Source organism: Hyaena hyaena, unplaced genomic scaffold (genome assembly GCF_003009895.1).
Source record: "Hyaena hyaena isolate Hyena2069 unplaced genomic scaffold, ASM300989v1 scaffold_1258, whole genome shotgun sequence".
In the NCBI taxonomy this organism is placed as follows: domain Eukaryota; kingdom Metazoa; phylum Chordata; class Mammalia; order Carnivora; family Hyaenidae; genus Hyaena; species Hyaena hyaena.
In genome coordinates this window covers 345,678-373,576 of record NW_024081893.1, presented here as the reverse complement: position 1 = coordinate 373,576, position 27,899 = coordinate 345,678, and the positions used below count along the sequence as shown (strand labels likewise).

Below are 27,899 nucleotides of genomic sequence, written 5' to 3'. Positions count from 1 at the left end.
TTTAAAGTATACTTTAGATATGCAGCAGGGCAAATCTTCCTTCATCGTTCCTTTTTCAAAATTTTCTTAGTAGTTTTGTGCATTTTCCATTACAGATAAATTTCTAAGCCAAAACAAACAAGAAAAAAATCTGTTTGAAATTTTGAATTCACATCAATTGTAGAATATTTAGGGAAAACGGACATCTTTACAATTCACAGTGTTGTTATAATGACATGATTATCTATTTGTTTAGGTCTTTTTGTGTTCCTTAGTTAAGTTGTAAGGTTATGATTATTTTTCAAATGTGCAATTTTAAATTCAATTTTTTTCTCTGCTTCCATTTATTTTATAATCTGTCATTTTTCCATAAGTTCATTCACTTTTTTCATTCATAAGTTAATTCATTTTTTTCCAAAATCACTTAATTCCAGTATGTTCTAAAAGGGATCTCTAAGGTAAGGTATTTTTCACAGCTGACAACATGCATACATGTTTTATGAAATAAAATTTGATAATTAATGCCAAAGCCATTTGAAAATTCAGGAAATTACTAAGTAAATATCTGTTCTGTTCTTATTTTTAATTAATAATAACTGGAAATGTGCAAGCTGAATCACAGAATGACTAATCATGTTTCTGAAGCCTGCTTAAATAAATGGCAACTCATTTAAAGTCCAAAATAATGGCTGAGTCACACGCAACTCATGCAACAGAGTCCACTAGTCAAAGAATGCTTTGTAGAGAAATATTACTAATATTCACAGACAGTTAACTCTGTCTGTGAATGAGAAAATAAGGTAAAAGACTAAGTCTCTCTCTAGCTCTTGAAAGTTTTCTTAAATTTCAACAGAAAAACATGTTTAGGTAGGCATTTGAAGAATATAGTCTAACTTAAATACCACAACTCTGGAGTCAATGACCTTGAAAACTAGTTGCCACAAAAGAACAGACTATCAGCCTGAACTGCCAAAGATGTGGAAATTTTCATTAAACATTCACAATGAAGATCTATGAGTTCGTTTCTTAAGTTTATTTTTATTTATTTTGAGAGAGAGGAAGCAGGGGAGGGACAGAGAGAGAGGGAGACAGAATTCCAAGCAGGCTCCATGCTGTCAACGCAGAGCTTGATGTTAAGCCCAAACTCATGAACTGTGAGATCATGACCTGTGCAAGAAGTCAAGTGTCTGACACTTAACCAATTGAGCCACTCAGGCATCCCAGATCTATGAATTCTTGACCCCCTCTGGTTCCCAATTTGATTTAAAGACTCAACAAGCATTAGGCAACATAAAATCTCTCCAAGGTACTACCAGGTGTTGTAGACAGACAAACATGATATAAGTCCAGATCTGGCCTGGAAGAGTTTGCCATTCAGTAGGAGCAATTATTCCTTACAATTTTTACTTTCCCTAACCCAAGATGGAGAGCTAACTACACTAGAGATATAAACTTTAAAAAAAATAAAATAAAGCAAAGGCATTCAAAGGAGAAGAGGTTAATGCAAAGCTCTTTGGAGGAGTTAACACTGGAATGTAGCCTTGAAACAACATTTAAGATTTGTAAAGATGAGGGCAAGGAAAAGAGGGAAGAAGTCAAAGTACTGAGCTTGCTGTATGCAGGACACACAGGGTGAATTCTCCATTTAATGATGCGTGAAGGAAAGTAGAGGGAAACAGGTGACACAGATCTTGATTTTTAGTGACCTTACTTACCAGGAGAGACCTTCAAAGTGTTGGTTGTTTTATTATCAATTTAAGCAAGATATTAAATTTAATCAGAACCATGCTTTAGAAAGATTCATTGAGGGTCCTACTTTGTAATGTGAATTTATGGGAGCATTAAGTCAGGGACTGGAGACTAGAAGCCAAATTAGAAAATGCTTGTAGGTACACAGATGACAAGCATGGTGAGTAAAATTCTAAAAAGACCCCCAAAATGCCCAGCCCTTTTGTATGTGCATACCTTCTCTCAGTTATTCAGTCAAACATTAATCGAGGTGTTGCTGTGAAGGGATTTGGGGATGAAATTAAGGTCCCAAAATAGCTGACCTTACAAGACAAAGAAATCATCCAGGAGTGCCTGACCTAATCATGGGTCCCTTCAATATATGTGTGTCTAGAAGTCAGAGACAGGGAGGTTAGAAAGAGCCAAAGCATCAGAAAGGCTCAACAAGGGAAAATGTTTCCATTACTGACTTTGAAGATGGAGAAGGCTCTTTAGGGCAATGAAGGTCTGTGACCTCTGGGAGCTAAAATTGGTCCTTGGTCAACAGCTAGCAAGGATATGGGGACTTCAGTCAACGAAAGGGACTGAATTCTGTCCACGTTCTGAAAAACTTTGGAAGTGGATCATTCCCTAGAGTCTCCACACAAAAGCTCAGCCTGGCCAATACCTTGCTTTCAGCCTTAAGATACCTTCAGACCAAAATTCGCTCACCTCATGCCAATACGTCTGACCTACAGAGTAGTGATAGCGTATATTTTTGTTATTGTAAGCCTCTAAGTTTGTGGTAATTTGCTAGCAGCAATAGAAATAGTACAAGTAATGAAATGTAGTACTTTATACCATTTTAAAGGATTTGCTATTTACTAAAGCAAATATTCAGCACATACTGAAGGAAAGCAGCATTTGGGGACTTGCTTGCCCAGGTCAGCTTCACAGGATAAGAATACATTTCAGTAGATTTCAGTTAATAGAGATTTGTCCGAAGATTTGGAGGTGAATGGCATGATTTTTGAAAATACTTGAAAAGTAATCATTCAATAAGCAAAAGTTGAAAAAGAGTTGAGTAACTACCATGCAAATTAATTAAACCTACTCAAAAGAAATAATAAGTGAACAAGCTTAGGTATTAAGAGAATTGGAATTGTAGTTATTTGGGCCATGCAGTATTCAACAAGTATTGTGATTTCTTCCAGTCTTACTTTCTTTATCTGTAATACGGAAACAATTACTGTACTAATTATTTCACAGTATTGTTACTAGGACCAAATTTACTAAATTATACAAAAAAACTTATATACTGTAAAACAGCTCACAGATTTTAATTATGATTGTTACTAGGTCTAGAATAGTTATTTGTCTGTAAGCCATAGATTCTCTCAGTGCATTTAAATTAACCTGAAATAGGGTTGAGAAGATTTTAAAATTTTCACTTAATTTCTAGTTTGAATCAACATTGTACTTAAAATAGTGCTACATGCACCTCATGGAACTACAAAGTAAACATTGGTTAGTAGAATAATTGGTTATTTTATCCTAATAAAAAGAATTGACGATTACTGACATCTAAATATATTTACCTGGGGGAAAATAGCAGATATTTGCCTTGTAAATATCTGGAATTTGAATCTTAAAACTAACACCAATCCACTAATCTTAGCTCTTTTGAATTAGATTGGAGACTAATGTATTTTAAAATGGTGTTTCAGGAGAACCTGGATGGCTCAGTTAAGCATCTGACTTTGGCTCAGATCATGATCTCACATTTCATGGGTTCCAGCCCACATCAAGCTCTTTGCTGACAGTTCTTTGCCTGGAGCCTGCTTCGGATTCTGTGTCTCCCTCTCTGCCCCTGACCTGCTCACACTCTGTCTCAAATATAAATAAACATTTAAAATTTAAAAAAATAATAATAGATAAATAAAATGGGGTTTCCATTACACATACTATATATCTCTTCAAACCTAAAAATTATTTCAACATATTGGGGGAGATTTGAGGAAAATTAGGCCACTTCCTCCGGATTTCCTAGTATATCGGTGGAAGAATTTCTTGTGATAATTTTGTAGAGTACTTAAGAATAAGTGATTAAATAAATCATTTTAAAAGAAGAAGGATTTGAGATAAATATGGTCTTTGCAGAGAGAGAAGTGCAGTTAGAGGGAAGAGTATGGTTATATAAAGTGAATTATACTAGTATATTTCCAGGCAAACAGTAGGTGGCAACATCGCCACAGTCTTGGAAATGACTGTATAACACCGAGATAAAATAGGCTAATGATTCATGAAATATGGAACTTTCCAAAACTCATGTATTAAGAGGGATGTTTATGCATGAACATATTCTTTGTTTTTATTCTTGCTATTTTAGAATATCATGCTGCTGCCTTATCAGAAGGACTTCACTGAGATCATTAATCTTAATGTTTTCTTGGTGAGGCATATTAGAATGTTCATCTAAATAAAGGGATAGAATTTTTTTTTTCCTCCCATGAGTTGGCCAGAGGTGATGGAATTAGATAAGAGGGAGGATTAATGGAAGCATGGATATTTTATTTTATGTTTAAAAAAAAAAAAGCCATAGCGTCACCTCAATAACTAGAGTGTGCGGCAAGTTGCTGCAGGAGGCACGTCTAGTGGTCAAGGGAAGGCGGAAGTTGCATTGAGTTTCCTTTTCTCTTTACTCTCTTGGTAACACTGAAGGTTGTAGACCTGTGACCCCATGTGCCATTCTCACTGACGAGTTTCCAAACCTCAGAAGCCATTTTAGGAGATAAATGGCGGAAGTTACTGTGGGCTTTGAGGCCTGGGGTTATTTTTACTTTCCAGAACGATGAGATTTGTTACTGAATGTTTTCCTGGTGGACAATCAGAGCGCAGCCCTTGAAGGCGAGCAGAGACGCTGCTTTACATTAGCAGAGGTCAGTAACAGCAAAGGGGAAGGAAATGGAGCAATCCTGCCAGAACGTGCTGTCACTTTCTTTGAGTTGCACAACAGGCAAGAGGCTGACAACACACAGGATATCCTAATCCTAAGTACCCAAGAGAGTCTCCTGGGCAGGCGGTGTCTCCATCTTGGCCACAGCGCCTTCCTAGACATTCTCAGAGATGTTTAAGACTCTCCCTACCAGAGAATTAGTTCCTACCAGAGCACTTTTTTAGGGAGCCATAACAGAATATGAAGCAAAATTTTCCTCTATACTCCTCTACAGTTATTGACATTTTTTCCGACCTCTCCAATCCTGGACTTGGATTTATCTTTAGATAAGAAAGACTAAATAGTAGCAATGAAAAGAATAGGAAAAAATGAAATGTTTTATCCCTACATTTGGCAAGTATTTACTGAGTGCCAGGGACTGTTCTAAGTGTTTGGGGTACATAATAAACAAAATACACCATGCCTCTTTCCTCATGGAACTTGGAATCTGCCAGGGGCAGACAGAAGCAAAACAAATAAATGGAGCATGTCAAGTGGTAGATTCATTTCCTAGAGCTGCTACAACAAAGTGCTACAAGTAAGATGAGTTAAAACAGCAGAAATTTATTGTCTCACAGTTCTGGAGGCTAGAAATCTAAAATCAAGTTATCTGTAGGGCCATATCTCTCTGAAACCTGTAGGGACACTTCTTTGCCCTTCCCTAGCTTCTGGTGGTTGTCCAGTGATCCTTGGCATTCCTTGGCTTGCAGATACATCACTTCCATCCTCTGTCTTCATATGGTATTCTCCTCACGTCTCTTCACGTACTCTTCCTCCCACACATGTCTATGTCTATGCCCAAACTTCCCCTCTTTATAAAGGATCAGTCATATTGGACTAAGAGCCACCCTAATAAACCTCATTTTAACTTAGCTACATGTATAAAGACCCTATATACAAACGTCACAGTCTGAGGTGCTGGAAGCTGGTGCCTCAACACACACCCCCCTTTTGGTGGGGATACAATTCAACTCATAACCTACACAATGACAAAAATGAAACAGAACAACGGAAATTGAAAGGGGCAAAGATGGAGGAGAGGCATGTTTAGAGAAGGTGGTCACAGAAAGTGACATTTGAATAAAATGAGATTTGAACAAAGAAGTGAGAGATTGGAGCATGCAGATGCTGAAAGAAGAAATATCTGCTCCTTAAAATAAGAAATTTAAGGGACAATTGTCTACATTCTTTAAAAGATTTTCATGATTATAAAAGAAAGGTCTATGAATATTACAACCACAAATCATTCTTTTTAACCCTAAACAAGTTGATGATTTTCAGTTAACTTATTCTTAACAAGAATAGAGGGGATACTTGTTGACTGTAAAGTTAAATTGTTATTCTTTAAACAAATACTTATTTTGCCCCAAATATTAATATTGCACACTTCTAGTGCCTGGGGACAAAGCAGTAAACAAAATCGTTCAACTCTTTGCCTTCAATAAATTTACATTTCAACAAAAGGGAAACTGAATTTGACATTTCACACTCCCTCCCCCACTGGTTTGGAATTTGAAGAAAACTGCCCTGTAGGAATAAAGTGCATCTTTGCAGAAATTAAGAGTTGTAAGATCTCCTAAGAACCCATAAAAGTTATCCAGTCCAAGTATTCATCTCATAGTGAATCTTCTATAAGATTCTCCTTAACTTAGGCACTACCATGTGTGTCAACACCTTTAACAACAATCATTCACCATACCTCCAGCTTCACCATCTGCTAGAATTTCTCTGGCCCTTGTTCCCTCTACTCCAACAATACCATATTGCTGCTTCTCCTGGAAAACACCAGGTTCTGCATTTGTGTTCTCCAGATACATTCTTGGCTGGCTGCTTCAGTTCCTTCAAATATTTATTAAAATGTCACCTGCTCAGTAAGCCTTTCCTGCTTGACCCATTGAAAAATAACCCCCCGCCATGCTGCCCACGTCACTGTTTTTATTCCCTTTCTTTGCATTATTTTTCTCCAAATCTCATATCATCATCTCTTTTTTTAACTCATTTATTTTGTTTATGGTCTGCTTCCTACTATGGAATGTAAAATTCATAAAGGCAAAAATTTGTATGTTTTATTTACTGCAGTGTCCTCTAGAGTGAGAAGCATGCCTTGCACAGATTAACTGAAAAATGAATGTTTGTTTGAAGAATGATCATTTAAACTTGCAATTAGCAGCCCCTCTATTTGTGCTGAGGGAGAGTTGACAGCTATCAACTTGTCCCAGGTGGGCCACATCTGAATTAACATTGAGCACTATCCTTAATTATAGTTGTGGGAAATTCAAAGACATTCCTTCGATTTAGTGTTGCTCATATTTGTCTTCATAAAAGGAAAGGATGTGTCTGTAAGTCTCAATAAGAAAGGGAAGCTCAGTTCAATTACGTTATTTTATAATGAACTAATTCATACACAGATAAAACTTGGAGAGGTTGACCCAGGGAGTTCCTACAGTAATTCCACTAAACATCCAGCATGATCTGTAGGTGGAATAAGTCGTGTGTCTTGTACCCATATGTGCTGCTTCTTAAAATCTAAGTAGAGGTCCATTATGATTAGTAAGTACATATGGGAGAAACAATTTGGCGTTAGCTTGGTCACATTCATATGTAGATATAATTGTATGGCATATGAGGTAGAAATGATGCTAGGTGACTCGAAATTTATTCTTATAATGAAAAGACTCCTATAGTAAAAAAAAAAATGTAGTCCACATCAGGCTGCTTACGGTTATAAGTAGAGCACTGATTCTTGGCCCTACTTGCAAGCTAGAATCACCTGGGAAGATCTGCAAGCATGGATGCCCAATCCTCCCCGCAAGAGGTTCTGTTTTAAATAGTGAAGGGTAGGGCCAAGTATTACCTTAAGCCTCCAAAGTGATTCTAATGTGCAGGGAGGTAAAGAGTCAATACAGTAAAGAACTATCCTCTGGAAAATGACCAAGGAAATTGTTAGGCTTGTTTACAGAGTTTACAGAATTCTTCCCAGAAACACACTATATTAATAGGAATAGGGTCTTTAAAAAAGTTCAAGAAAAAGAGACAAAAGCCACATTTCTCTTTGAGATATTTACAACATGGAGATTTATAGGCAGTATCATTTATGATAGTGGAAATGCAATTATTTCAGTTTATGATAAAGAAATTTGAACTATTTATGACATCCCCCTCAAGTAAGAAATCACATTGCAAAGTTGGAGCAAACTGCTGTGGGTGCCCTAAGGTAGATCCCAGAAGAGAGTAACAACAAGGTGTACATGCATGGTCTCCCAGGCACAGGCATAGAAGTCAAACCAACCTGTCATTTAGCAGGTGTGCACATTCAGAGTTTAACTCCTTTATCTATCAAATAAAGATAACAAAACCTACCCCAGAAAGACTCGTGAACAGGGCCGTGTGACTGATAGAGTCTCCCAGGGTCCCACACTCAGATGGGCCTTTTGTTTGCAGTTTTATTGCTTTGTGGTCACTGTCTTGAAATTTTTAATAATTTTATCTTTGATTTTGACTTTGGTAAGCTAAGTCTTCTGGGTCAACGGAGTAGGCCCTAGAGGCTTGGAGCTTGGGGTCACATAGGGCCCTACCTACCCATCTCTCCAGGAAGAGATCTCAAGGATGCTCTCCTCACCCACAAGCAAGCATTGTGGCCTCCCACCCGCACCTGGGCCTGGGCATGGCTTGGGGTCAGATGTAAATGTCCTGCTTGCAAAGTCACAGGGCAGGGCCCTGGGCTCCTCTGAGGGCCTACACTTGCCCTGCAAGTAACTCCATGCCAGGGGGAGCAAGTTTCCAAAGAGCTATGACAGGTAGAGAAAGAAACCTTTGAAAAGAATAAAAAGCATTTTTCTTGCTTTTTGAATAAGAAACCTATATTTCCATTTTGCAGTGGGCCCCGCAAATAATATAGCTGCCCCTACTTGTGAGACATAGATTTTTATCATACATAATTTTTGTGCATGCATCAGAAAGAAAACATCAGACAAATAGATTGGCTCTGTCAGAGTGGAAAGCCTAGCAAACTTCTCATTGTTCATTGTCTTCATCCTTGTCAATGTGTTGTTCCCTTTCAATGATGGGAGTTTACTATTGGTGGGCACATCTCTAAGATTTTTCTAAGAACTTAGAGGATAAACTAGAACATATTTTGGATGCTTTTCTTCTAATAATTTCTATTTTCTAGATGTGTTGCAATAGGACTAAGGTGGGTCCCTACCACAGCAATTAAACTCATAGGACCTCATCATGCAAGAACTGAACATCTCTAAACCACTGAACCACAAGATTTGCTTTGTAAATCAATGAAAATGACATTTTCCTCTAGGGAGACTTACATCCAGAATAATAATAAGTTTCTACTCGGCAAATGATTTGAGACTTTGAGCTACCTTAACTTCTTTTTAGAAATAGGACATAAATAAAAAATCAATATAATCTCCTTTAGAGCCATCTGGTGTTGATTTTTCTACTGTACCTCCTGAGAACCCAAAGGAGCCAAAAAGAGAAGGAAGTAATTTTTTCTGTTCACTGCAGCTGCCAAAGTAGTCACTAACTTTTTTTCTACATTCACCTGTAAATGAGAACCAGCACACAAAACAATACATGTTTTATGAATCTAAAGACATATTAGCCAAATGTGGAATGATTTGGATTGGTCTGAGCCAATGTTAATGGCACTTGGTCTTTTTAAGTCCCTATAATTGGGCAATGTAATTTCTCATGTGGTAGTGGTAGGAGGAAAGTAGAGGCCCTGAGAGTAGTGTGATTGAAGTACTGCTCATTCCCAGTTCATTTTTTACACCACCAAACACACTTTCCCTTTAGCCTTTCCTTTGGTGAATAAATACAGTATTCCCAAATCTCTTCACTTTTCAGGATGAAGCCCTTTAATCTATGCTTATGGGCACTGATGTCCACAGAATCTTCCCCACCTGCATCTTCCTTGAGTTGTTGACTTCAGGAATTATGTGTATATAACTCATATAGATTACTAGGCAATTTTGTGACTGGAAGTTTCTGGTTATGCTATTACTCCTGTTACATTTATCATGCAAAAGAAATACGGCAAATAAGAGTCCTCTGTTAATGTCTCATTTCATCTTGAGAACCAAATGAGGTGAAAACTGTATCCTTATTTTGCCCAGAGGTTAAGTGACTTCCCTAAAGTCACACATTAAATATAAATCACACTGATAAGATTAGAGCCCAAGCAGTCCAGATCCCATGTTCTCTCCCCACAATGTATGATTCCTTCGTCCATAGATCCTAATTTATACCAGTTTATCTTGCCCATATTCTCTTGCTGCTTTCTAATTGTGCTTGAATTTTCTGTATATAGTCTCTCTGACCATTCATATACTCCTCAAAGGCAGGGAAGAAGCTTTCTCTTTCTGTTTTATGTACCCAAAGGGCTTATTACTAAAGGCAGACCACAGACCATTTCTGAAGAGACACCCTTGGGGCTCTCAGCAGAGAGCAATGCAAATAACAATTGCCCAAGAGTACTATCTGAAACCAAAGAAACATCAAAAATATTCCCCTTCCTCACTTCTCTTAATCAATACTTTCTATTTATTCAGGCCCAAGCTTATGAAGGGTGAAGATTGTCTTGACGAAGAGCAAGCCCTCTGGCTACTAATGCTGACATCTAGAAAAATCACAATGCTTGGATTCAATATTCTGCACTATAACTCCCTAATAGACTCAGAAAATGGCAATGGATACGTGCAGCCTTTTCTGAGCTTCTAAAAAACATTCATCCATCGCATTTCTCTTTAATTTCTTTTCTAATTATCTGACTGCCTTTTACTTGAGCCCAGCAGAATTGTAAATATGAGAAAGGAAAATTAGCTAGTAGGCTTAACATGAAGAGGAAAGTTGGAGATTTGTATTGTATTTGTATCAAGTCATCTACTTTCAGCGTTTGAATCAGTTTGCTAGCTGGAATAAGATTTCTGGGTGAATAACTTTCATTAAAACATACAGGGTGCATGTTAACAATAGTATATATTCACAAGTGGCCACTATTTTTAGTGGCATCACTCAGCAAAAGGAAGTGGTGTTCCTGGGTTGCCAAACCCATAAGAAAACAGAAACAAAAGAAAAACATACTATGTGGGGTCTTCGTTCAGCTTTTTCTAATCAGGAATAGACTGTTTCCATTTCAAGAAATTACTTGGAGTGCAAAGGCTACTTCAAAAAGAAGGAGATGCATATGCACTCATCCTCTTTGACATTACAGCAATCAAATTTTAGATTAATTTTACTCTTACATAGAAGCTAGATGCTGCTAAGGGAACAGCCTATCTTCATCTGGCTTATAGTAAACATTTGCCACTTGGTATTCAGGAGCCAGGTGGATTTTTTAAATCTTTGGCAATAGACACTAGCAGATCTCTGATAAACTGTGGCAAGTCAACCAGGAGAGAGCAGCGTCAGGACGGGTGCAATCGTCCCAGCAATGGAGCAGGCAGTAGGGTAAAGATGGATAACTATCATCAGCATGCCCTGAAGGCAAATGTTCAGCAGCCTTACAGTTGCTGCCTTGCTGCCTCCCTCTCTGCTTTTTGCCCTAGCTCTCCAAGCTCAGTCTAGGTATGTTGGTTCCTTCACTCATTCATTCAACAAATATTTATTGAGAACTTACCATGTGGCTGGTACTATTCTTACTGTTAAGAATATAATAATGGTCAAGAAATATATGGTTAGGTATGGAACATAAGAATAACTAAGCAATGGGCAGCTGTGTGGCCTAGTCAGTAAGCATCTGACTTTGGCTCAGGTCATGATCTTATGGTTCCTGTGTTCAAGTCTCACAGCAGGCGAGCTTGAGCCCCATTTCATATGGGTGTGAGCCCCGCTTCAGGTAAAACACGAGCCCTGCTTCTGGTGAGCCCCACTTCTCTCTCTCTCTTTCTCCCTCTCTCTTTCACTCTCTCTACCCCTGATAGGATTCTCTCTCTCTCTCTCTCTGACCCTTGCTCACCTTGCTCACTTGAGCCCTCTCTCTCTGGAAAAAAAAAAAAAAAAAAGAGTAAGCAAGGAATTATTTCATGGTGTGATAACCAGAAGGGAAATTCAAGTTGCTTACAGAAAGGGCATCTAATGCAAACTTAAAAGATTAAAAAATGTTTCCTGTAGGAGGTTATGTCCTGATTGAGAAAAAGAGGATGAAAAGGTAGACAAATGTGAATGAACTGGAAAATCAACCTAGGAAAGGAACACCATGTCCAAAAAAGGATCAGAGGTAGGCACGGTCAAGGAACGTGAAGTTCAGTCTGGCTGCAGCTGCATGTATAAGGAAGATAGCAAAAAAATGAAATGAGAAGGGTAGGCAAGGTCTATGTATCAGTCAGAGTTATCCACGTTGCACTCAAGTAACAAGTAAATACCAAAATATCAGTGATTTGATACAATGATAGTTATGTCTCATGCAAGATATATATCGAATGGAGGCAAGCTGGGAGTGGTGTGGTACAGTGCACATTGTCACTTAGGGATGGCTCTAGGATGGACACTTGTCATCATGTAGCTGCAGTACTAGGAATACCTGTCTTTCTTCACCACAACAGGGAAAGAGACATATTAATGTCTTTTATATATTTCAGCCTAGAAGAGACAGACATCACATATACCCATGGCTTGTTGGCTAGCACTAGTTACATGTCCTCTTTCCCAATGACTGCAAGGAAATAGAGATGTAGGGTAGCAGATGGAATGTTTAAAGTGTACCATTGTCTCTCGGTGTAGACATGATATTGTTGACCTTTGTAAAGCCATGTTAAAAAGTAGTTTGTGCTTTATTCTGAGGGCAATGAGGAGTCAGTGGAGAATTTTAAGATAATGAAAGGACCAGAGTCTTATTTCTTCTTGTAACACTCCTGGAGGTTTTGCCCCATTGGCCCCCTTACCTCTAATGGGATAGAAGTTGTTCAGAGTAGAAGCCATGGAAGTAATCCTGTTAGAGAATGAGAAATGGTGAAGATCAACAGGAGAAGGATTGATTGTACCCTCCCATCCCTCAATTAAAACATGTGCTTCTTTGAGTGCTGCATAGAATAAATGCCTCATTAAAAACTGAGCCCCTACTTATGATGCAGCAGCCCTGGGGAAGATGGACCGGCCACACACGGATATGCTTTGGTAAACAGAAGTAAGTAAAGGAGGCACCATGAGTCCTGAGCTCTGAACATGATGAGGAAGAAACATGATTGAAAAGTCCATTCCTTCCCTCTAGGCACATGCCTCAGTAGACATCCAGTGCCATCAGATCACAGTGAAAGAAGGCCCTTTGCATAGCATTCAGAGTTGGTCTTAGCCTCCTTGGGGGCTGAATGTTTACATATGGGAGGAAAAATAAGAGAGAAAACGGATGGGCAATTGATGTTATTTCTTTCTTTATCTCTGATAAAGAGATAAATGACTGATATTAAGAGATTATTTTGTGATGTGGGTGTGTCAAAGCAGATTACATCCTACCCCCTTTGCCTCCTCTTGTCCAGTCAGTGGTCAATATCTAGATGATTAGCAAAAGCTCCTCAAAACCTTTTTAAAAATACAGACTCCTTAGTCACATACTCATTTTACTGAATCTGATTCTCAGAGTAAGACCCATGGAGCTGTATTTCTTTTTTTTTATTTGCCAGGCTTGGAAGATGAAATGAAAATGAAGGAGCAATCCACCATGAAATTATTTTCTATCTAAAGATCAACTATAAATTTTAGTAATTTGAAGTTTTTCTCATTATTTAAATGTGGGTATCTCAACTCATTGCTCTAAAAAAAAAGTTTTCCAAGAACAGGAGACCCTAATCGTACTGTTGAATCTCTGTGCCACATTGCACATTGGTTGGCACCCAGCAGACATTTCAAAAATACAGAATAGGAGGCAGTAAAATCAAACTGAACGGGTATTCTGGGTAGAGAGGAGTTTGCAGATGCATATCACAAGGAAAGAAACAACATTCCTCCCTAGAGCACAAAACTATTTTTACGTTCAAGCTGCTCTCTTTTGGAAGAGATGTCATAAGCATTGTCAGCCTAAATCTGCCTTGTTTGACAGGCAGAATCTTACATGATTGACTCGAGAAGATTTACTTTCTAGATACATTTTTTAGCCCTCATAGGAAAATTATGAGGTAGCATTTTTATTTGTAATACTGTAAGTTGGCCAACTAGGTAAAATTGTGTCACTGTTGCATCAAAATGAAAAATAGTCATTTTATTTTCCCCCCTAAATCTGTGTGCTTTTTACCCTCACTCTACATGTCACAAATTTTTGCCTTTTGTGTGTCTGTTTTTTGCTTTGCATTTCATACAGGTTTGAATATTTTCAGTAACTTTATGTCAACATAGAAACTATTTAGAACTGGACCTCACCCTGTAGATGAAAAGCATGGGAATTTCTTTTTTCAGTTGAGAACCAAGCAAGTAGCTTTTAAAAGTGATAGTTGGGGGGGAGGAGGGAGCGCCTGGGGTGACTCAGTTTTTAAGCGTCTGACTTCGGCTCAGGTCATGAGTGTGAGCCCCATGTTGGGTTCTGTGCTAACAGTTCAGGGCTTGGAGCCTGCTTTGGATTCTTTGTCTCCCTCTCTCTCTGCCCATCTCCTGCTCACACTCTGTGTCTGCCCCTCAAAAATAAATAAATATTGACAAAAACAATTTTTAAGTGATATTTATTGGAGTGCTTTGGGTGGCTCAGTTGGTTAAGCATTTGAGTCTCGATCTCAGTTCAGGTCTTGATCTCATGTCCCTGGATTGGGCATGACACTAGGGGTGAAGCCTACCTAAACAAAAACATGTGATGAGTATTAAAACTGTGTACTAACAGTGAAACTTCCTAATATAAAATTTTATTATTTTTTCCAATCAAAAATATATGTTCAATGCTGAAAACCTTAGGAAACATCAAATCAAAAAAGATGCAGTTGACATCGGTGTTTAGGTCTACTGTGGCATATCAGTTCACAATTTGATTCCAATCCCCTGTAGCATTTTGGAGGATGGCGAGCTGAAGACTAAGAGACTTATGGAGCTCAGTGTCCCTGTATGCCCCAGCTTCCACCAAGCAGATACACCCACACAGACTGGGAAGACAGAAAAAGGTTGTGTCTACACTTCCACTTCTTGCTGTCAAGCACAGTCCTGCTGGCATTACTTCTTCTGCCACAGTGACGAGAGAGACAGCAGTGTCTGTTCCCCGGCTTAGTGGCTACACCATTTTGCTGGTGCGGCTCTCAGCTGAGTTTCTCTAGTCGTGGAGTCAATGACCATGGCAGCAGCTCCCAGATCACAGCAGAGAAAGTGGCCAACTTGGCAAGACTAGGACGCATTTCTGGAAGCTCAGTCAAGAACCTGCTTCTCTAGCTCTTCCAGTGATTTTGTAAGCACATTTTCTGATTAATTTCCTTTCTAGAATATCTTTTGTCACCTGCAACTGAACCCAAATTGTTTTAATGATAATCTCATAAACCAGAAGCAATCACTATTAACTTTTCATTGTCTCTATAGTTGTATCTGTATATATACATATATATGTGCATATTTATATTTTTCATGGAATAGTATAAATATACTGTGCTTTAGACTGAATCTTCCCTTAACTATAGAACATAAACATTTTCCCTAATCAATATACTCACTTCTACAGCATAATTTTAATAGGTAAAAGTCATTCCACAATTCATTTAATGAATCTTGTATTTTTGGACCACTACATTCATGCTCAACTTTCAGTATTATAAAACACTGGCAAATAGTCTTCTTATTCATGAAGATGATAACATCTTTGGCCTACTTCAAAATTTTTCTAGGCATGGTAGTGCTAAAACAAAAAGTATGAACATGTTAAGTCTTCTGTTACATGTTATTAATATTCTCTTTAGAAAGTAACATGTTTTACTCACACTAGCAGAGCAGATAGACACTTAGGTGGAAAAGAGAAAGGTTAACAAATATGTGAACAATATTTTTCAATTAGTCAGTGTACACTATATACAGGGAAAATACTTGGAAGGAAACAGTCAAAAAGAGTAACAGGGATTTTATCAGTATTGCAGGTTGATAGATGGTTAAGTCTTTTTTTTCCCCAAAGTTTCTATAAGATCACTTTTATCATTTAAAATGCATGTAATAATTATAAAGAAAGTAAGTTGGCCTTCTTTAAATGCTGTGTCCTTTAGTAGCTGTGGCAGATGGAAATATGCCATATAGTTGTATGAGAGGGCAAAATATCTGAAAATTATTTGCAACTTAAGAAAAGAAGTTTCTAATGGAAAATAAACAGGTGGGTGAACATTAGTTTAAACTCATTGGTAATCTGTGTGCCCATGTCCTTGGGAAATAGTTTGGATCAGAGTTTATGGTATTAAATAGGAGGTCACAACACACTATACTCTCTGGCTAGGAAAATACTTTCCTCTGTTCAAAATGTAACCAACTATCCTTAAACTAGATATTTAGGTATTTGACCTTGGTACTGAATGAAGACATTTATACTAAGACAAAATTTGCTTTCTTCTCTAGATCCCACTCTCCTGAGAAATAGCTTCTCCTGATAAGTAATATCAAACAAACTAGCATTTTCTCAGCAAAATTCACCCAATGGGAAGCTTTCTCAATACAACTTTTGATGCGATTTGAAATTGTTGTTCCTAAAAGACAAAGGTTACTACAACTTACCCCACCATCATAGGTTTGCGAAGCAACCCATTCATCTGGAAAAATGTTACCTTATGTCAATACATAGCCATTATAATTTTAATTATAGTAAGAAATCCTATTAAAATGCAGGTCACTGCATTTTAGTCCATCTTGTCCAAACCTCAACAAGCAAGAAATGGACCTCAGACATTGCCCCCAGAATATGTCATTATACCTGAAAGCATTGTGTCATCTAGGAAAACAGAAATATATCTCTCTGCCATTAACTGAACGTTGACGAAGAGTCACTAAGGGGTAATATTGCCTCTTTAATTCCAAAGACGTTTTTCTCTCACTACATGACAGCTGTTGAATATTATCTCATATTTTTGCTCTCATGATAGACCTACCAGCACATATGTTAAATTGTCTGATAACTTAAAAATAAGGGCAATTCCCTAAATGCCACTCTTTTTCAATCATTACTATTTCTTGTAATTTGCAAGAAGAAAAGGAAAGCATAAAATGGGACCTATGAATATTGTATTTCCTCTGCAAAATCTATTAAATTACATAGACAAGCACTTTAAAATACATAGAAGGCCATCCACATTGCAGAGGGCTTCATATTTCTAAATACATGCATGTAAGATATCTGTTCACTCTAAATACTTATCAGAAATAATATTTCTTTCAACAGTAAAACTTTAGTTATCTAAGGGAAACCTTAGTCAGTAGAGCATCTAACTCTTGATATTAAAACACACACACACACATACACACACAAAACAAAAACAACTTTATCCAAAATTATTTGCATGTATACACACATGCACACACACATGCACATACACGCGTACAAAGTGTATTGGATATGTCTTATACACCCTTTCCGATTCTCCTCATGCCACCTCTTTTATTCCATCCATGGGTGAAGCAATCAGTGTACATACCTTCAAACACTTCAGGGCATTTTCCCCTTGAGAATGCCTTGCCTCAGACAAGTTACAGAAGCCTCTTGCCTTCTGCCCAGGTGTTCTCCACTCATGCAACTGTGTGGGATGCAACAGAAGCGTGCTTTGCATCCATGCATGTGCTATCCAGAAGGGCAAGGCCAATTATTAACCAAGAGCAGGTTGAATAGGTCCTATCACAGAAGGACATGTTTTATATGGCTGAAATAATTGAATAGCTAGTTATCCATGGGATATCTACTTGACAATAGATTCTCATTTTGCATCCCTCTCATTTCCTGCTTTGCTCCACCTATCATTCATCTTTGTTCCTTATGCTCATATTCCCCAGTGAAGTGTTTGAAAACAAGTCTTTGTCTCAAGCTCTGCTTCCTGGAACCCAAACTAAGATATAACTCTAGAGCATACAATTATATGTAGGAATTACAACAGTCACATACAGTTAGGTTTCTACAGTGAGAGGGCAGGCAAAAATCAATATCATTACCATCATTAGCCTTGAACAAACAGAAGAGATTATTTGAGTCAGTGATCTTCATGAGTTAGTGTAAGACCCACATTCTAATTAATGAAATAGTTACAGGCATATGTATTTCAAATTTGAAAGACTGATTAACTTTTCCCACTTTTGTTTGCTTTAGAATTAAAATTTTAAATATCTTTAAAAGGATGGATTTCTTAGTAGAATCAGACTTATAAATACAGAGAACAAACTGATGGTTGCCAGAATGGGCAAAATGGGTAAAAGGGAGGAGGAGATAAACACTTCCAGTTATGGAATGAATAAGTCATGGACATAAAAGGCACATCATAGGAAATATAGTCAATTATTTGCAATAGTGCTGTATGGTGACAGGTGGTATCTACACTTGTAGTGAGCATAAAAAACATACAGCAAAGTTGAATCACTGGTGTACACCTGAAACTAATGTGACACTGTGTGTCAACTATACTCAAATAAAACTCTTTTTAATTTTAAAAAGGAGGGATTTTTAAAAAATACTCCTTCTCCTAAACGCAGGAGAGGGATCAACAAACTCATAAGTTCATACATACCCAGAAAAAAAAGAACATATATTTTGCTTAACACACACGCACATGCATGCATGCATGTACCTGGAGTGACAAGTACATAATCACCAGGGATAAGTACCCAGCAGAAGAGATTAGACTAGTCTACTAAAATTAGTAGACTAATTCTACTAAATCTTTAGTGAACTAGGCTCCTCTCTAAGGCTGTGCTGGACACAGAGAAGTCAAAAGAACTGAATAAGAATTGTGATTATACATTAATATAACTTCTAATATCTGTATAATACTTCATGGTTTATAACTCCTCTCACCTAGGTTGTCTTATTTAATCCTCCAAGTCTGTGAAATAGTTGACTTTACCATCTCCACTTTACAAATAAATAAAGTTCTGAGAGGGTAAATAACTCACATAGGGCACAATATCCTACCTGTCCTGAAAGTCAAAATTTGCATAACTATTTCTTGAGCCACCCTGTCAAACTGTCTTTACCTCACTTCTATCACTGGTTATCCATTAAGATCCTCTTCCATACACCAGCTTCTCTTTTAACTACTAAATACTTTATTATCTCCGTTCTTCTATGAGTGAATGAATGAATGAGACGTTCATATGATGTTGGGACCAGATAATATTCACTCAACAGTTTGGGAAGAATTAAAAGGTGAAATTATAGATATACATAAAATTTCTAATCAATTTTACAAATAGCCAGAGGTTTAAGAAAGTATTAAAAGACACCTTGGAATTATAGACTCCTACTTCCTTAGTTGGCTATTTGACAGAATCTTGAAAAGACTCTCAAGCAGATTCTTTGCAAATATGGGAAGATTGGACACATGAAGCTTAATCTATAAGCCAAAAATAAGTGGGAGAAGACACATCATAAGTAAACTTTTTCCTTTTTGTAGTTTAGGTGGCAAACAATTTATTCTAAGCTAGCCATTGGGAATGAAAACCAGTGACTTCTAGAAGGTTTTGTATTTTGCTTTTATTTGTTTTGACAGACTCTTCTTATCTTATTTCTTGACTCTACTTTGGCAACATCTTTACATATTTCCAAACCCATTTTCCAATTTTTTCATCCACTTTTCACAAGATATGGATTCCTCTGTTTCTAACCATAACCAGTTAGCCTAAATGTCATTCTTAAAAATTCTATATACCTGGGGCACCTGGGTGGCTCAGTTGGTTAAGGATCCAACTCTTGATGTCGGCTCAGGTCATGATCTCACAGTTTGTGAGTTTGAGCCCTATGTTGGGCTCTGCACTGACAGTGTGGAGCCTGCTTGGGATTCTGATCTCCCTCTTACTGCTTTTCCCCATGCTCTTTTCTCTTTCCCTCTCTAAGTAATTAAATAAATAAATAAATAAATAAATAAATAAATAAATTAAGTTTAAAAAAACATAAGGAGCTTCATTTTTTAATAATCTGCATACCTAATAATTCAATTTTAAGGGTTTTGATGCTGTATGATATTTTGACTATATACATAGACCTGAAGTTCAGGGAAAGAGTCCAAATTCCTTTCTGTAACTCAGTAAGTATTTAAAGAGAGTACAGTTGGCCTTTGAATAACATGAGTGTTAGGAGCGTCAACCCCCAACACAATAAAAAATGCATATATATATTGGATAAAGGGCTAGTATCCAAAATCTATAAGGAACCTACCAAACTCCACACCTGAAAAACAAATAATCCGGTGAAAAAGTGGGCAGAAGTCATGAATAGATACTTTTCCAAAGAAGACATCCAGATGGCCAGCAGACACATGAAACAATGGTCAACATCACTCATCATCAGGGAAACACAAATCAGGTACCACCTCACACCAGTCAGAGTGGCTATAATGAGCAAATCAGGAGACTATAGATGCTGGCAAGGATGTGGAGAAACAGGCACCCTCTTACACTGTTGGTAGGAATGTAACCTGATGCAGCGACTCTGGAAAACAGTGTGGAGGTTCCTCAAAAAATTAAAAATACAACTCCCCTATGACCCAGCAATAGCACTGCTAGGAATTTACCCAAGGGATACAGGAGCGATGATTCATAGGGGTACATGTATCCCAATGTTTACACCAGCACTTTCAACAATAGCCAAATCATGGAAAGAGCCTAAATGTCCATCAACTGATGAATGGATCAAGAAGATGTGGTTTATATATACAATGGAATACTACTTGACAATGAGAATGAATGAAATCTGGCCGTGGGTAGCAACGTGGATGGAACTAGGAGGGTATTATGCTAAGTGAAATAAGTCAGAGAAAGACAGATTCCATATGTTTTCACTTATATGTGGATCTTAAGAAACCTAACAGAAGACCATAGGGGAGGGGAAGGGGGAAAAAAGTTACAGAGAAGGAGGGAGGCAAACCATAAGAGAGTCTTGAATACTGAGAACAAACTGAGGGTTGATTGGGGGTGGAGGAGAAGGGAAAGTGGATGATGAGCACTGATGAGGGCACTTGTTGGGATGAGCACTGGGTGTTGTATAGAAACCAGTTTGACAATAAATTATATTTAAAAAAATAATAATAATAAAGTTTTAAAAATGCATGTATAGCTTTCAACTCCCCCAAAACTTAAATATTAATGGCCTATTGTTGACAGAAAGCCTTATTGATAATATAGTCAATTGACACATATTTTGCAAGGAAGATGTATTAGATACTGTACTCTTACATAAAGTAAGCTAGAAAAAATGTTATTAAGAAAATCACAAGGAAAAGAAAATACATTTACAGTATTATACTGCATTTATTGAAAACCATTCATGTATAAGTGGACCCATCTTGTTCAAACCCATTTTGTAAGGGTCAACTATAATCTATTGATAGAAGGGTAATGTGGTTTCTGTAAGGGCTCTCATATTTCTTTACTAGGATTCTTTAAAAGGATAAATTAAGGGTCACCTGGATGGCTCAGTCAGTTGGATGTCTGACTCTGGATTTTAGCTCAAGTCATGATCTCACTGCATGGGATACTCTCTCCCTCTCTCTGCCCTTCCCCTGCTTGCATGGGCACACTCTCTCTTTCTGAAAATAAATAAACTTTAATAAATAAATAAACAAATAATAAAATGGTAAATTAATAGATGAATAGGGACATAGAACTTTCCATCAGAGATGATCTTAAAGGTAAATCACTACTGGAACATATTCACAAAAAATATTTTATCATAGATAAAGGAAAAATTAGATAATGTAAAAAAATTAGAGCATAAAATAGAGAAATACAGCTAATGGAGATTCCACAAATATCAGAATTGTTATTAATTTTAATCAATAAATTTAGAAATAGGAGTACAAAGTATAATTTGAAAATGACTCTCCTGGGGCTTGAGTTATAAAGGTAAGGAATTTCACAAGCTGGGAAGTTGGTCAGAAAATTCAGATATGAGCTTCTTGGTCAGCAAGGTAAGGTTATATTATGAGCTAAATTACATCCTCCCAAATTTCGTATGGTGAAACCCTAGTTCCAGTACCTCAGAATGTGACTATATTTGGAGACGGGGTCTTTAAAGTGGTAAGTAACTTAAACCGACGTCATTCAGGGTGACTAGTGTCCTCCTTATAAGAAGAGGAAATTAGGACACACACGTACAAGAGGAAGACCCTGCGAGCACACAGGGAGCAGACAGCCATCCATAAGCCAAGGACTGGGACCTCAGAAGAAACCAAGCCTGCTGCTGGACCTCAGATTTCTAGCCTCCCAAATGAGAGAAATTACATTTTGGATGCAAGCTACCCAGTCTGTGGCATTTGTTATGGCACCCCCTGCAAAGTAATACAAGTCTAGAGCTACAGATACATAGTATAAATAATGGTCAGGGAATAATGGGTTCAGGAAAACAAGAGAGAACATATGATCAGTCTAATGTGGTCCTAGCCGTCAAAAAAAGCTACCAGATCATTGACTAGCATACGGCAATGAGTTGAAAGCAGAATAGAAGATATTCTTATCCTTTGTATAAACCATGTATATTCACTCAAAAGTCATCTTGGGAAGCACATATTTAAGCACTATGCACAGGAAGTGGTAGCTTTGCTTAGTCTACAAAGATGAAATACAAATAGAATGAAAAAGAAAGAGGAGGAGGCAGCAGGGATGGGAAAGGGCTAAACCTTATCCATGTAAACTCAATTTTTAGAACCACCTTAGGAGTAACTACATTTAACATTATTGTTCCCATTTTGCAAAGGGGGAAACTGAGTCACAGAGGTTAAGTAAATGGCCTAGAGTCACACAGTAAGCGGAAGAGCTAGAATAAATAACAGATCCGTAAGAAAAAAATCACAAACAAAAAATAAAATTTAAAAAAAACCCTCTATTTTCCAGGACTACTCTCATATTTTGTTACTGAAAGACTACAAAAGAACTTTATCTTTTTCAGATAGAGAGGGAATGATATTGGTTGATTCATTGCTTATCTTTTTGTATTTCTCTGTGTTCATTTTAAATAAGCAAACGTAACACAGGTTCACTTTAGAACACGCCAGGTTTATTCTAGCAAAACAACCCATTGTCTTCTTTTGCTTCTACCCTTGACCCCATTGCAAAATAAACACAATTGGATATAATAGGGGGAGAGAAAGGAATAGGAAAATTTGAATGAACTATGTGGTTTAACCTTCCTGAAAGCATGGCTTATGTTTTGAACAATGATTCTTTGTGGTTCCCTCCAATCTTATTTGTGTACAGAACTCTTGCTTGCTACTATGTTCTGTGAAACTGCTACAGGGTTGCATTTCAGTAGTGAGTATGTAAACTAGTGAGTAAACAACACTATTTTGTGAATCTACCTTTATTATTGGAAAAGATGGTGTCAGTACTATCATTTCAATACAGGAATATTCAAAGGCGGTGCATACAGAAATAAACTGTCACAATCATAAAGAGCAATAATTTTAAAATTATTTTTGGCAATAAAAAATAATGTGGTCAGGGCTCTCTGGAAATAAAGTGCATTAGTGATAAATGCATGCTTCAAAGTTTAACTCCTTTTTCCATCCCCACCACCCTGCCAAAAAAAAAAAAAAAAAATGAGAGAGAATTTTTTTTATGTTGAAATTAATCTAGCCTGAAGGATAGGTACCTTCAATGAATGCTAATAAGGAGACTGTGGGAAAAAGAAGGAAAAAGACCCTAAGGGTCTCAGAAACTGCATAAAGATAAAGAATAATTCTAAAGCTGAGGGATTTGGGCCCCTTCTTTGTGAATAAGCCTCTTTAGACTTTGCTACATATTATTTATTGAGCTCCAAAGTGTGTTTGCTGCAGGTGGGTTCTTTTTAAAGAGAAGCAGAAAAATCTAAAATTAAAAAAACAAACTAGATTTAGAATAGTTGAAAAAAGGAAGAAAAAAAAATACCTTAACTTTGATTTAACTATTACCTCCTTAAGGCACATTATTTACTGCCAAATTTGCCACTTCAATGTCACGTGTATTTTTTTGTTAGGTAAGGAACATATTATAGACAAACTGAATTTTTTATTGAAAATCAGAATTGAATGAGTTCAGATAATATCGTTTAACTTTCTTAATTTGCTTTCAGTTATTTGAATTATAACAATTTGAGTTGTAGAGTATGTACTACTTTTCCTTTTCTTTCAGATTAGAGATTAATTTATTTATTGAAATAAATCCATAGCCTCAGTTAAACAAATAGCATTACTAAATATTGTCAGACATATTTGCTTTATACGATATATTTGCAACACATAGATGCTCTTGGTGGTCAATCTTATTTTGGGCTTCAAAAACCATGGCATTGTCAAGTTATCTTAGTTGATGTAGGTTTGAAGATGCGCAAGGGAAGAAGGACCAACGTGCTTATATCTCAGCAACTACTCAGACAGGCAGCTGGAACTGTAATTCACTCAGGACCTGCAATATCCTTGGAGGGTTAACAGCAGCTCTTACAACCAACAGGAGCCCCTGCAGAAGCCTGTTCAGTAGTAAACTTCTGTTGCTTCCTATGAAGAGGACTCTCTCCTACCTTGTGACTGGGCGGATCTTAATCTCTGATTCTTCTCTTTCTGTCTACCCATAGTCTCTCCACTTGTCCTCTCTCCCCTCATGGTATCTGTCATAAGGCTTTTACTTCCCTATGACTTCTTGAAGCCTCAGTGGGTCTCTTGGCTTCTGCTCTATGAATTTTTTCTCCAAAGAGAGCTAGTCACCACCCAACACTGACCACCCTTATTGGACACAGTTTAGTAACAGGCTACTGCATGGGCCATTGGCCAGGGCTTTGGTTCTCCGTATTGTTTCAAAGGTTAATCCTCCCAACTAAGTCAACTGACCCATAATAGCAGGAGGTAAGTGTCAAACAAGCATGAGGGCCTGATGAGTTGGCTTGTTTCTCACAAAATGAGGCTTATGAACATGGAGACCTCGCAGAAGAGGGCATGGTAGGCACACAGGGCAGCATGCTCTCCTTTCCAGTTTTTGATATTAAAGTTAATAATATTAAATAATATTATTTAATGTTTAATGATATTAAAGATAATATTTTGATAATGTTAAAGTTTAAAAATTTATAAAATACAACAATGCTGGTTTCATTCCCTTACATAAAAGTTGTGAGTACTTAATTATTTTCAGGATTTTCCTGCTGTCAACTTATACCTAATTCTCTGTTAATATATTTCTACATAATTTTGATATAGATCTCATATTCATTACAAAAATTACCCTTGTTTTGTTTACTTCCTAACACACAGCATCTTGCAGAGTGCCTGGCATATGGAAGGTGTTAAATAAAAGTTATTCAAATTAAATCCCTGAAATAAATCAATAATGACAAAGATACTTAGGTTGATTTTACTAAGGAGAGCCTCGGCTTCAAGACTGAAAAGTGAGAAAACCTGTTTGGCAGAAGCAGGAGTCCTAGGCATCAAGTCCATTGGCAGGTGCACTGTTAACAGAGAGACAAGAACATTTCCTTACAAGCTCTTAACTTCTTCAGGATTCTAGGAATGGAGGAGGGGGAGAGAGAGAGGAGTATAGCAGAGGCTCCACCAAAAAGTGAATAAGGTGGACATCCAGGACCTTTAATAAGCAAGAGACCTTGCTAGACAATAAAAGACATCTTTCTATCTTAATGGAAGATGAAATACAGTCAACTGTCCCACATGAACATATTCATGACTTGTATTTACAAATATAGTTTCTGTAAATGTTAAGCAAATGCATATTATTTCCAGCAATCTTTTAGAAAATGACATTGTGTCCTGGGGAATTTTGTATAAAGATTCCATTACACTGGCATTATTGGTTATCCAATCCCGAAAAATTAATATTATGTGAAATAAAACACAAATTCAATATTAATAAATATTTGACAAAGCAGTACATAAAATGCACACAGTGAATACGTGACTATGTAAATTGAATGTTTATACTAACCTGGTCACAGGTATGTTCAATAAACTCTTCTATGACAATGTCCTGATCATACACAGGCATCAACTCGGAGTTGTATAGGATCTTACAGGTTTTTTACACAGAAACATTCTGTTCATTCTATTAGGATTGGTTTATTATATGAATACATATATTCATTCTATTAGTTCTATTTGTATGTCTGTATATGTCTCTACAAGTCCTATTTGTTTTGTTTTTTTCAGAGAATGCTGATTAATACAGGTAATGAAAATAGATGTTAACCAGGGATGCCTGGCTCAGCCAGTTAAGAGTCCAACTTTGGCTCAGGTCATGATCTCAGTTTGAGAGTTTGAGCTCCTCATTAGGCTCTGTGCTGACAGCTCAGAGCCTAGAGTCTGCTTCAGATTCTGTGTCTCCCTCTCTCTCTGCTCCTCCCCTGCCCGCTCTCTCTCTCAAGAATAAACATTACCAAAAAACATTTTTTTAATGGATGTTAACTGAGGCACCTGGGTGGCTCAGTAGGTTGGTTAAGCATCTAACTTAGGCTCAGGTCATGATCTCACGGTTTGTGAGGTCAAGTCCCACATCAGGCTCTGTGCTGACAGCTCAGAGCCTAGAACTTGCTTTGGAATTTGTGTGTGTGTATCTCTCTCTCTCTCTCTCCTAAAAATAAATTTTTTAAATAGATGTTAAGTTTAAAAAAATTGCCTTTGAGGGCTGGCAGCCATGAAGTACTTAGCAAGGTAGGACTGAGGTCAGGTGGATACAATACTAAGGACTGATCTGAATGCAATAAAGGCTACTTTTGAAACATAAAATGTTAAGAAGATATATACTATATATCAAATCTGCAAGATGACATAGAAGAATTTAGGGGGAAACTTAGAGCACTAATGCCTAAATTAAAAAATAATACAGATCTCAAAATATTGACGTCAGCTTTCACCAGAAAAATATGGGGTGCCTGGGTGACTCAGCCAGTTAAGCATTGGACTCTTGATTTTGATTCAGGTCATGATCTTACAGTCCGTGAGACTGAGCCCTGCATCAGGCTCTGTGCTGACAGCATGGAGCTCGTTTGGGATTCTCCTCTCTCGTTCTCTCCTTTCCTTTTTTTTTTTTTTTTTTTGTATTTATTTGTGTGAGAGAGACAGAGAGAGACAGTGTGATCAGGGGAGGGTCAGAAAGAGAGGGAGATACAGAATCTGAAGCAGGCTCCAGGCTCTGAGCTAGCTGTCAGCACAGAGCCTGTTGCGGGGCTCGAACCCATGAACTGTGAGATCATGACCTGAGACGAAGTTGAGTGCTTAACCGACTGAGCCACCCAGGTATCTCTCTCTCTCTCCCCCTCCCTCCTCCCCCACTTGTATTTTTCCCCTCTCAAAGAAACTAAGTAAACATTAAAAAAAATTTTATTAAGTTAGAAAAATAAAAGATCAAATGAAATCCAAAGTAAGAATAAAAAGAAAATAATAAAATCAAAACATCAATTGATTAAATAGAAAACAAAAACAATAAGGAATATCTCTGATACCACACCAAGAGATGATTGGGAAGATCAACAAAAGTTATTAAACTGTAGCCAGATTGATTGGAGGAAAAGAAAGAGCACAAATTAGCCATCTCTGAAACGAGGGAGTTGCCATTGTAATGTGGAGAAACAGTATGGCTACTGTATGCTGCCCCTAGTTCCCTGGCTGCTGTGATCTATAGCTTAGAAACCCCTGCTCTGCCCTACACATAGGCAGGTTACAGCTAAGATTTGCAAAGACTACTTTTTACCCCAAATCTACTTCACCCAAGGAGATAAGGAAATGTGTACAGAAATGATTATGCTCTGTTGAAGATTTACAGGATCGACATGACCAAATTCCTATACACAAAGATCAACTGACCAAGGACAAAGAACTTACACAACCTTCACAAGTAGACCCTCAGGTGCCTACGGGTGTCAATGCCTTTTGACTCCAATCCCTTCTTACTTCCCCCTTTTGCTAACATAAAAGAAGTTCGAATTTCATACTGGGAGGTGGTGGTTCCTTAAGAAAAGAATTCACCACTTCCTAGGTTTGCTGGCTTTCCAAATAAAGTCACCTTCTGTACCCCAACATCTCTTACCTCTCCACTTATTGGCTTGTCATGCAGCAAGCAGAGTGAGCCTGGACTCTGTTGCAACATCACTCTGGATTCT

General features: G+C 37.5%; 1 long non-coding RNA gene across 1 annotated transcript; it reads right to left on the bottom strand.

Moving 5' to 3' along the window:
• Positions 1-27,882, bottom strand: LOC120224820. Its single transcript, XR_005526668.1, has 3 exons — positions 27,827-27,882; positions 12,580-12,626; positions 1-103 (listed from the first exon to the last, which is right to left on the bottom strand). It is a non-coding gene; the product is annotated as an uncharacterized LOC120224820 (long non-coding RNA).
• Positions 27,883-27,899: the final 17 nt, after the last annotated feature.